Here is a 12,293-nt window from a genome sequence, read left to right on the forward strand (position 1 = left end):
ATTGTTCTTTGGTCTCACGAGTATAGTAATGTATCCATGTTTCATCCACAGTGACGAAACGACGCTTAAAGTCCTGCGGATTCTTCCTGAATAGCTGCTAACCATCCTTGCAACACTTCACACCATGCCTTTTTTTGGTTAAGCGTGAGCAATCGCGGAACCCATCTTATGTCCAAATGTTTATGCAAAATATTATGTACCTGATCATTCGAGATGCTCACAGCACTAGCAATCTCATGCACCTTAACTCTTCTGTCATCCATCACCATTTTATCAACGATTTCTGGAGTCGTAACCTCCACTGGGCGTCCAGAACTTGTGCCCATATGGCCACTCCGAAAATTTTGAAACCACTTATAAACTGTTCTAATCGAAGGTGCAGAGTCACCGTAATGTTTATAAAGCTTCTCTTTAGTCTCCTGACGCGTTTCGCCTTCCATAAAATAATGTTTAATCACCACACTCAATTCTTTTTCGTCCATTTTTTGATAATCACTCGACTTCCTTGATTCACACTAATGCCAAACCCATAGAAATAGACCAATATGGCTGAAACTTGGTGTGCGTTCTTTCCAAAGATGCTACTAACTAAACAGGACCACGATACGCGCCCGTGGTGCCATCTCTCGGACTTTTCACGAACTTTTCAAACGCCCCTCGTATATCGATGTTGGGTTTTCGTTAAGTTAAAGCGGACGATTAGGCAAATTTTCTGGCGTACGGAAGTAACTGTTAACATATATTGCTGCCAAATGAAGACACCTGCGTAGTCCTTTTCCAACTGGAACTACACTGGTATGCGAAATTTAAGGACGAAAGTAACTTTCGTGTGATGTGTCATTGCCAAGTAACATAGCTCGATGAAACTTTGACCATACATACAGAAATAACTGCTAAGTGTAGTAACTCTCCTCTACGTCCTGTACACGGCAGATATGTCCCAACCCCCCCCCCCCCTCACCCCTCCAGTACACCTCTTGCAATATGCTGATGACACCGCATTCCTCGCCCTCGCTCCTACCCTCCAACGGCCCCAACGCCTTCTCCAGAATCACCTTGACCTTTTTGCTGCATGGTGTAACCAGTGGCTCCTCAAAATCAATCCTTCCAAGACCCAGGCAATCTTCGTAGTTCATACCACTCGCTCCTTCCGGCTCCTGGATTTCTCCCTTATTGTCTGCACCCGTCCTGTCCGCCTCACCCTCACCCTCACCTACCTTGGCCTCACCATTGACCGTCACCTAACCTGCATCCCTCATCTCCGCTCCATCCAATCCAAAGCCCACAACCGCCTCTGACTCCTCAAACTCCTCTCTGGCCAAACATGGGGGTTGCACCCCTCTACCATCCTCCACACCTACAAATCCTTAATCTGTCCCATCCTCTGTTATGCCAGTCCCACTTGGATATCTGCCCCCCCCCCCAAGTTCTATAAGTCCCTCCAGATCCTTGAGCGTCATGCACTCCGCCTCGCCTTCCGATTACGTCTCCCGTCCCCCACGCTGATCCTCTATGACCTCATTCCTTTCCCCCATCTGCTCCTATTCCTCGAACATATCCGCATCCTCTACACCTCCTGCCACCTTGATCCCCCTCACCCCCTGGTTGCTCCTCTCCTCTCCCATCCCTGCCCCCTGCCACGTCTTCACTGTTGTGTCCCCCCTACCCTCCATCTCTACACCCTTCATCTCCTTTCCCAAGGTGGCTTCCATCAACTCCCCCTCCCGGATGATGCCCTCTCTCCATTTATCCCTCCTATCAACTCTGATCCTCACTCCCCCTCCTTTCCTCTGCCCTTTTCCCGGGCTCCCTCTCCCCCCTTCCATTTTCTTTTTTTCCCACCTCCCCTCTCTCTGCCCCCTTCTCTCCCCCGAGTCCTTTTGCGTTTCCCTCCTCTGCCTCTTCTCATTCCCTCTTGCGTCTGCCCTGCCCCTCTCCCCCCTTGTGCGTCCTCTTCCTCCTTGGTTCTCCCCCCTTTTCGTTTTTTCCTCTCTTCCCTCCTTGTTTTTCCCCCTCCTCCAGGTCCTCTCCCCCATCTGCCTTTGGCTCGGGAGTGTCATCTTTGTGCCGCCATTTTCATGCAGTGTTTTACAGTGAGTGTTTTTACAGTGAGTGTTCCGTGTTGTGTCTTTTGGGAAGTGTTGTGAATGGCCATCATACTGTCGCTGGGTGTGATTTTTTATCTCTTGCGAACAGAAACCAGACTGTCGCCATGTTTTTTTTTTTTTAATTGTGTGTCTACTATGTTACTTGTCTGATTCCTGTGTATTTTATTAACAGTGCCAACCCCTTTTGCTTTCTGTTTTAACTTTCCGCATTTTTCCGCCATTTTACACTTTAAGTCACCGTTTTATCGCCTGTTTTTCTTGTTTCTTTCTTCCTCCGTTTTTAAAAAAGACTGTAGGCTGTATAGCAGCGTACGAAGCTGCTGCCAGCCCGCCCCCTTCGGGGGGAATTGAAAGTCAATAAAGGAAAAAAAGTATAGTAAAGAAATTAAATGAAAGAAAGACCCAATGAGACGAACAGAAATAGTACCTCCATTCAAAGCGAATATTTACACCAACGTCCCCGCGTTTCATGCAGGTCTCCTGCCGGCCGCTGTGATCGAGCGGTTCTAGGCGCTTCAGTCCGGAACCGCGCTGCTGCTACGGTCGCAGGTTCGAATCCTGCCTCGGGCATGGCTGTGTGTGATGTCCTTAGGTTAGTTAGGTTTAAGTAGTTCTACATCTAGGGGACTGATGACCTCAGATGTTAGGTCCCATAGTGCTTAGAGCCATCTGAACCATTTTGAAGGTCTCCTGGACATGACAAAATGCGAGACATGGTTCTTAATAGGGTGTGTGATCATCACAGCGGACGGCAGTGCGAGCTACGCAACGTACTGCCATGCCTACCACAACGTTGGGATGGAGATGTTGTGGCAGTGCCTTCCATCCTCCACTTGCACTGTCGACAACGGCTGCATGGTAGTTTGTGTATGTGGGTGTGCAGCAATACGTCTCCCTAATGCATCCCACAAGTGCTCGATGGGATGTAAGTCGAATACCTTGTCCTCCACCTGCACAGTTCGATGCGGTCGCGCTTTACATCCATAAACACGAAGTCATGGCCGACTGTACACCTGAAAAGACGCACATGGGGGAAGGAGTAACCGTGTTCAAAGATTTGGACATCAGTACGCCCTCGCAACATTATGCTTCCCCACTCCTTGACCACAAAACGATTATGTTCGACAATTTTCCCGGGTGCATTTTGCGTTCCTGTATGAAGGGACGCTTGGCATTGTAATGTCCAAGGGAGGATCATGAATCATGGTGACTACAGTCTAATTATTGTCTTTGAATAAAAGTGTCATTTCTGTTCGTCTCATTGTGTATTTCGTTCAGTTACCTTCTGTACTATAGTAAAGCAGTTCTTTCAATGTGTTGTCTAAGTTTCATCTGGCTTTGTTACTTGGCAGTGAGACATCATGCGAAAGCCACTTTCCTTCTTAAGTTCTTCACATCACTAATTTTTAACACTTGTAGCAGTCGAATGAAGTCACTGACTTTGTTAGTTTCCAAATGGAACTGTATAGTGTTTTACTGTGACGCACAAAAGAGCCTTTGAGTATCGAATGTTCGAATGTGTGTGGAATCTTATGTGACTAAACTGCTAAGGTCATCAGTCCCTAAGCTTACTCACTACTTAACCTACATTATCCTTTGAGTATCACTTCACTACATAACAGGAGTGGAACTTCGTCAGTTAGTAAGAAGTTAACGTCGCAAATCGGCGTCCGTCATCAGGAGAAGCGGTTCCACAAACATCTTCCCTACTGTACCAAGTGTAAGCAAACACGTGACCCAGGGATGGTTTGTGTGTTTGGATTTGCGCGTTAAGGACAGTGTCATTTAGTCGATATTGTAATTCGACAGCTATAAATATTGAAAAGTACTTGCGTAAGTTATAAAGTTTGCCACATGGTTCACTATCATTTAACGAAGACCCAACATCGATATACACGGCGTTTAAAAAGAAAAGCATTACATATTCTCAACAGGAGGGAGTATTGGTCAACACTAGATGAAAAGTTCCTGCATTTTTATGTCCGGAAATCAATAGCTGTTGAAATATGGGCAATTTTACTTGTACGAGTAACGAGTAGTATTCAATGGTGCAGGCAAGATTCACGAGATGGCATAGTAAACTACCACAATACGCACGTGTGGTCAGATGAGCAATCATCGAGATATCAGTATCTCTTCGGTATCGATCTACGTTGAGGAATTGTCTGTAATAGACTCATAAGGGCATACACATTACCAAACGCATTAACATGAGCTATGTATAATACATATCTATGAGATGATTTCCTAGCGCTACTGGAGAACTACTGGCCTTATGCATGACGGGAACCCCCCCCCCCCCTCCTCCTTTTTCTTCGTCACACCGCCGCAACGTTTCATGGGCGATGGATTGACTCAGGAGATCCGGTAGCATGCCGCCGCCTCTCTCACATACACAGGATCTGGATCCGTTGGATTTCTCGTTATTGGGATAGTCAAAGTCCTCTGTGTCCACTCAACCCATCCACGAAGTGCATACCTTACACGAACGCGCGACCAATACCTGTAACTTAAACCAGATGAAGCCAGGTGTATGTGGTTCACCGAAAAGAGCCAAAGGATGTGACAGGATGCGTGCTAACCACATGCAGGGCTTAATTTCGGCCGGACGGCGTCGGAACGATATACTGGTACCTCCCATGGACTTTTTTCTTAGCTCACTGGAACAAGTCGGCACCGGAGATTTAAAATACTACGCGTGTATTAAATAGCAACGTAATTGTAACTGCCGCTGGGCCGGAACCAGTCAGTGGGGTGACATAGTTTTGTAGCATTTTGTAACTGATAGTACAGTGACAGGACTATTGAAATTACCATATTCTCTTCTCTTTAGGGAGAGTAACATTAGACACTCGATTATGGAGCGCGGGCTTCATACATTTATGTCTCGCTCTCCTCCCCGAAATAATGAGCACGCTGCTCTACAGCAGATCAAACGAAGGCGGAAAAAAGTCGCTCTTGGGAGTCGTGCCGACTTCGGTTTATTCGAAGTATTATTGTCAAGTTGACTACGAGGCCAATTCGAACTGTAGCTATATCAAATTCCCCAGCGCAGACTTCTTAAAGCAAACGACAATAGCTGAACGCAACGCTTTCTGGAGCATTGTTTAGTTTCTCAGAACGCCACATGTGGTACTGCGTGCACTGCGATATGTCTTATCGACCGATTTCGTAGCAGCTATAACTCATCTCTTCACGACGAGAAGACACGTAAGAATGTCGCTGTTGTGGTCTTCAGTCCGAAGACTGGCTCGATACAGCTGTCCATGCTACTCTATCCTGTGAAAGCTTCTTCATCTCCGAGTAACTGCCGGCCGCGGTGGTCTAGCGGTTCTGGCGCTGCAGTCCGGAACCGCGGGACTGCTACGGTCGCAGGTTCGAATCCTGCCTCGGGCATGGGTGTGTGTGATGTCCTTAGGTTAGTTAGGTTTAAGTAGTTCTAAGTTCTAGGGGACTTATGACCTAAGATGTTGAGTCCCATAGTGCTCAGAGGCATCCGAGTAACTACTGCAACCTACATCCTTCTGAATCTGCTTGGTGTATTCATGTCTTGGTCCCCCTCTACGATTTTTACCCTCCACGCTTCCCTCCAACACTAAATTGGTGATCCCTTGATCCCTCTGAACGTGTCCTACCCACCGATCCATTCTTCTAGTCAAATTGTGCCACAAATTCCTCTTCTCCCTAATTCTATTCAGTACTGCCTCATTAGTTATGTGATCTACCCATCTAGCCTTGAGCATTCTTCTGTAGCACCACATTTCGAAAGCTTCTATTCTCGTCTTGGATAAACTAGTTATCGTTCATATTTCACTTCCATACAGTCAGAAAGACTTCCTGGCACTTAAATCTATACTCGATGTGAAGGGCAGCAGGACGTCAAACTGGCCGACTTGGAGCAGGACAGGCACCACGGGACATTTAATAACCACTGCCTATACTTTTACAAATAAATTCATAAAACTTTGTCAGAATGATAAGAGAGGATTCAGGATTCACACTCATAGTAGTGGAAGTTCAAAAACAAAACGAAATAATTTTTTAATTGTGAAATTTCTTAATTTGTTCAATTACTATTGGCTGCATTTGATGCTATAGGTACACTGTTCTTCATAAGTAAGAGAGATTCTTCGATTAATTTTGCACAGCATGCAGGTATACGAAACTCTAGAATTTATTTAATTTATGAAAAAATGAATGAGCTGTTCATGTTCTACAATGAGTGAAACCAAGTTATGTGCTTGTTCATGTGTTTACAGAAGGAAAGTAGTTGACAAACCTGATTTTACTATCGTATTGAAGTTTGGAGTTCAGTTGCCGTGCTTGCAGATAATAATAATGAATTAAGGATGGGTCTTCCTTCTTGCAAGTACATTTTTTTTTATTTAAACACCCAAACATGTTTCACTACAGTTATGGCATCCTCCGTGGGGCATTTCTTTAATTATTCTCTTTTATTTATGTTGTGCGTGTCCTGGCGTTGCTAGTCGAAATCGGCCACAAGACTAAATCAGTACAGTACACGATATCATCATTGTAGCATTTGGCTAGTCCTGAGCTGCGACAGGTTTTTTTTGTGTCCCAAACGCATTATTGTGTAGTAAGACTGACGTTTTCTCCTACTCATTTGTGAATAATGCTTCTTGCTGTGTTGTGGCGACTTGGGCACTCATTTCACTGCACAAGTTTTCGTTTCTGATGCGCTCCGAGTCGGTGTGATTACTTTACACATGAATTAATGTGTTAAATATGTTTCTTGTTTGTGCGACACTTCATTCATGTTTACTTCTATGAAAGCAGTCAACATAGATGCTTAGTAAGAGTTGGTAGTAAAGAAATTCTAAATTAAAAAGTCAAGCATGATGATGAAGTATTACGACATGAAAACGAACATTAAGTAATCGATAAAATGTTGTTCATTATTTCTACATTTACATCTGTACTCTGCAAATCACCATGAGGTGCATGACAGAGGATACGTCCCGTTGTAGAAGTTATTAGCGTTTCTCCCTGTTCCATCCACGTATGGAGCGCTGGAAGAACGATTGTTTCAATGCTTCTGTGAGTGCAGTAATTATTCTAATCTTATCTTCATAATCCATATGTGGGCGGTGCGTAGGGGGATACAGTATATCCCTAGATTAATAATTGAAAGCCGATTCTCGAAATTTTTAACAGATTTTCTTGGGATAGTCTCTGTCTTCAGGAGCCGGCATTTGATGCTATAGGTACACTTTTCTTCATAAGTAAGAGAGATTCTTCGATGAAATTTGCACAGCATGCAAACCATACTTACAGGTATACGAAACTCTGGAATTTATTTAATTTATGAAAAAATGAATGAGCTGTTCAGTTCCTTCAATATCTTTGTGACGCTGTCCCAATGATTAAACAAATGGCTGTCAAATGGCTCTGAGTACTATGGGACTTAACTTCTGAGGTCATCAGTCCTCTAGAACTTAGAACTACTTAAACCTAACCAACCTAAGGACATCACACACATCCATGCCCGGGGCAGGATTCGAACCTGCAACCGTAGCGGTCACGCGGTTCCAGACAGAAGCGCCTAGAACCGCACTGCCAATGATTAAACAAACCTGTGATCATTTGTGCTGTCCTTCTCTCTATACGTGCAATATTTCCTGTTAGTCCAATGTGGTGCGGGTCCCACACACTTGAGCAATATTCTAGAACCGGTCACCCGAGTGATTTGTAAGCAATCTCTTTTGTAGACTGATTGCACTTCCCCAGTCTTCTATCAACAAACCGAAGTCTTCCACCATTTTGTGGTTGGTTTATAAATGAGAAAAGTGTAGAAAATATTTGAAATCATGTGTAAAGTTTGTTAGAAGTAGCTAAATGCTCTCATTTTCAGATACTGGATGAATATAATGTGTGTAATTTGCGCGGTGTGAGTTGCACCGCCGCAAGACACATACACAGTTTCTTACTTTATTGTTGGGTTTATAGCGTTAACCTCTTAATGGGAAGATTGTGACAGTGTTTTAAACTTTTAAATTCAGTCAATAATTATATGAAACCAGTGACCCACTCCGGATTAGCACTGATAAGCTTAGTACCTATGATCGCACGACTTTTTTTATTTAATGGTAATTTTGTTTATGGATCCCAGCATGGAGCTATGATTAAAATCCAGAGAACCACACTAGGTAGCTGAATATCGTGACGTTCTCGTAACTTAAACAGTTTAAGCAGTGCTTGACAAGAGAGGGGCTCAAATGGCTCTGAGCACTATGGGACTTAACTTCTGAGGTCATCAGTGCCCTATAACTTAGAACTACTTAAACCTAACTAACCTAAGGACATCACACACATCCATGCCCGAGGCGGTCGCGCGGCTCCAGACTGTAGCGCCTAGAACCGCTCGGCCACCCCGGTCGGCACAAGAAAGTGTCTGAGAAGCACAAATGTAATCTATTCTATATTTAATTGGCGCCTGGCGTGACGTCTCGTGGCACTGATGGGAAATACGGGCTGCAGTGCAGCGCCATTCATTGTGAGCTATGGCTAGAGGCAGGGCCGCAGCGTCAGTACGGTTCGGTGGGTCATGAGCTCACGTGTTAGTACTAAGCGGAATAGACTACTCAAAGGCGTCTTTGCATTGAAAACCGTGACGGTATTTGGTGAGTAAGCCATATTGGCGAGGGTCATTTGAGGTTGCGACTTTCGAGCAGTTGTTGCATTTAGTTACAGACTATACTCTGGGCAATGTCATTTTGTATCAGTAAGCAGTGATTTCATTTCCCCTGTCTAGTAAGACTATTTGACAGCTTGCCACGAGCTATCATGGAGGCCGTGACATATTCAGTCACGGCTTGGCTTCGTGGAGTAGTCTCTTCAATCTAGTATTGGGCTCCTGGGCGCTCCCAATCACAACAGTTTTGTGCAAGCAACAGCCACATGTTGGCAATCGGACACCAGAGGCAGTACAGCGCATACTGCATTTTTGGTGTGGTATTTTTCTGTATTTTCCAAAGTAACATAATTGCGAAACACCATCTGCGACGCAACATCGGTATAATGCACTCTCTGTCACATAACATTGTATGAAGCACCCACTGCCGCGCAACAATGGTACGAAGCACCCTCTGTCACGCAACATTCGTACAAAATACTCTTTGCCATCCAATATAAATACGAAACACTCTCTGACTCTCAACATTGGTACGAAACAGTCTCCTCCATGCAACTTTGGTATGGAGCAAGGTCTGGCACACAACGTCGGTATGAAGCAACCTCTGCCACCCAAAGGCACTCGACTGCATCACCAAGGTACGCGAGCTACCGCGATTCCGAAGAATTGTGGCATTCACTGCCAAATGGCAATGACACTATTTTCACGGCGGCAGGGGACTTAAGTTCATCATAGTTCAGAAAAGTTGCACGAAATATTCATACATTATATGCACAAACTTTCCTCATAAATGAACCTCTCTATTAAATTTTATGTTAAAATTTTTGAAATAGATTACATGCTAATCAGCATGTTTTGTATTTGGTTTACTTGGTGGTGGACAACATTTCATATTTGTATAATCACTTCCAAAACCAGGATCCAAGAGTTGGACTCCGTCTTCCCCTCAGGAACAACAAATGCCTGGGCTGCTCTCACGGTTGGAATCTCGTCAACGAGACGTGTCCAACGTCAAAACCATTACCGCCAGACCTTGCTGCCCATCATCACCTTCACTGCCAGTCATTACTGCCTGTCCTTACTGTTCGTCATTTCCTTTGCTGCCATTCCTTGCCACCAGTCATTGCCTTTTCTGCTAGTCCTTGTTGCCAGTTGTCGCTTTTGTTACCATCATCCTCACAACTACAATGTCCACAATCATCCACTCACACCTGCATTATCTCTCTCACGTCCACTTATTCCTTTAACCACTACTCACCGTCTCCTCCTGCTCTTAATACACTACTGGCCATTAAAATTGCCACACCACGAAGATGACGTGCTACAGAAGCGAAATTTAACCGACAGGAAGAAGATGCTGTGATATGCAGATGATTAGCTTTTCACAGCATTCACACAAGATTGGCGCCGGTGGCGACACCTACAACGTGCTGACATGAGGAAAGTTTCCAACCGATTTCTCATACACAAACAGCAGTTGACCGGCGTTGCCTGGTGAAACGTTGTTCTGATGCTTCGTGTAAGGAGGAGAAATGCGTACCATCACGTTTCCGATTTTGATAAAGGTCGGATTGTAGCCTATCGCGGTTGCGGTTTATCGTATCGCGACATTGGTGCTCGCGTTGGTCGAGATCCAATGACTGTTAGCAGAACATGGTATCGGTGGGTTCTGGAGGGTAATACGGAACGCCGTGCAGGATCCCAACGGCCTCGTATCACTAGCAGTCGATACGACAGACATCTTATCCGCATGGCTGTAACGGATCGTGCAGCCACGCCTCGATCCCTGTGTCAACAGATGGGGACGTTTGCAAGATTAGATTAGATTAATACTAGTTCTATGGATCATGAATACGATATTTCGTAATGATGTGGAACGAGTCGAATTTTCCAATACATGGCATAATTATGTTAATTTAACAACATACTTAAGTTAATATAACAACTTTATTTTTTTGTTTTTTTTCTTTATTTTTTATTTTTATTTTTATTTATTTTTATTTTTTTAATATTTTTGTTTTGTTTTTTTTTTTCTTTTTTTTTCTTAATTTATATCAAAAAATTCCTCTATGGAGTAGAAGGAGTTGTCATTCAGAAATTCTTTTAATTTGTTCTTAAATACTTGTTGGTTATCTGTCAGACTTTTGATACTATTTGGTAAGTGACCAAAGACTTTAGTGCCAGTATAATTCACCCCTTTCTGTGCCAAAGTTAGATTTAATCTTGAATAGTGAAGATCGTCCTTTCTCCTAGTACTGTAGTTATGCACACTGCTGTTACTTTTGAATTGGGTTTGGTTGTTAATAACAAATTTCATAAGAGAGTATATATACTGAGAAGCTACTGTGAATATCCCTAGATCCTTAAATAAATGTCTGCAGGATGATCTTGGGTGGACTCCAGCTATTATTCTGATTACACGCTTTTGTGCAATAAATACTTTATTCCTCAGTGATGAATTACCCCAAAATATGATGCCATATGAAAGCAATGAGTGAAAATAGGCGTAGTAAGCTAATTTACTAAGATGTTTATCACCAAAATTTGCAATGACCCTTATTGCATAAGTAGCTGAACTCAAACGTTTCAGCAGATCATCAATGTGTTTCTTCCAATTTAATCTCTCATCAATGGACATACCTAAAAATTTGGAATATTCTACCTTAGCTATATGCTTCTGATTAAGGTCTATATTTATTAATGGCGTCATACCATTCACTGTACGGAACTGTATGTAGTGTGTCTTATCAAAATTCAGTGAGAGTCCGTTTACAAGGAACCACTTTGTAATTTTCTGAAAGACAGTATTGACAATTTCATCAGTTAATTCTTGTTTCTCAGGTGTGATTACTATACTTGTATCATCAGCAAAGAGAACTAACTTTGCCTCTTCATGAATATAGAATGGCAAGTCATTAATATATAATAAGAACAACAAAGGACCCAAGACTGACCCTTGTGGAACCCCATTCATGATAGTTCCCCAGTTTGAGGAATGTGCTAATCTTTGCATGTTACGAGAACTACTTATTTCAACTTTCTGCACTCTTCCAGTTAGGTACGAATTAAACCATTTGTTCACTGTCCCACTCATGCCACAATACTTGAGCTTGTCTAGCAGAATTTCATGATTTACACAATCAAAAGCCTTTGAGAGATCACAAAAAATCCCAATGGGTGGTGTTCGGTTATTCAGATCATTCAAAATTTGACTGGTGAAAGCATATATGGCATTTTCTGTTGAAAAACCTTTCTGGAACCCAAACTGACATTTTGTTAGTACTTCATTTTTACAGATATGTGAAGCTACTCTTGAATACATTACTTTCTCAAAAATTTTGGATAAAGCTGTTAGAAGGGAGATTGGACGGTAATTGTTGACATCAGATCTATCCCCCTTTTTATGCAAAGGTATAACAATAGCATATTTCAGTCTATCAGGGAAAATGCCCTGTTCCAGAGAGTTATTACACAGGTGGCTGAGAATCTTACTTATCTGTTGAGAACAAGCTTTTAGTATTTTGCTGGAA

This window comes from Schistocerca americana, chromosome 8 (genome assembly GCF_021461395.2).
Source record: "Schistocerca americana isolate TAMUIC-IGC-003095 chromosome 8, iqSchAmer2.1, whole genome shotgun sequence".
In the NCBI taxonomy this organism is placed as follows: Eukaryota; Metazoa; Arthropoda; class Insecta; order Orthoptera; family Acrididae; genus Schistocerca; species Schistocerca americana.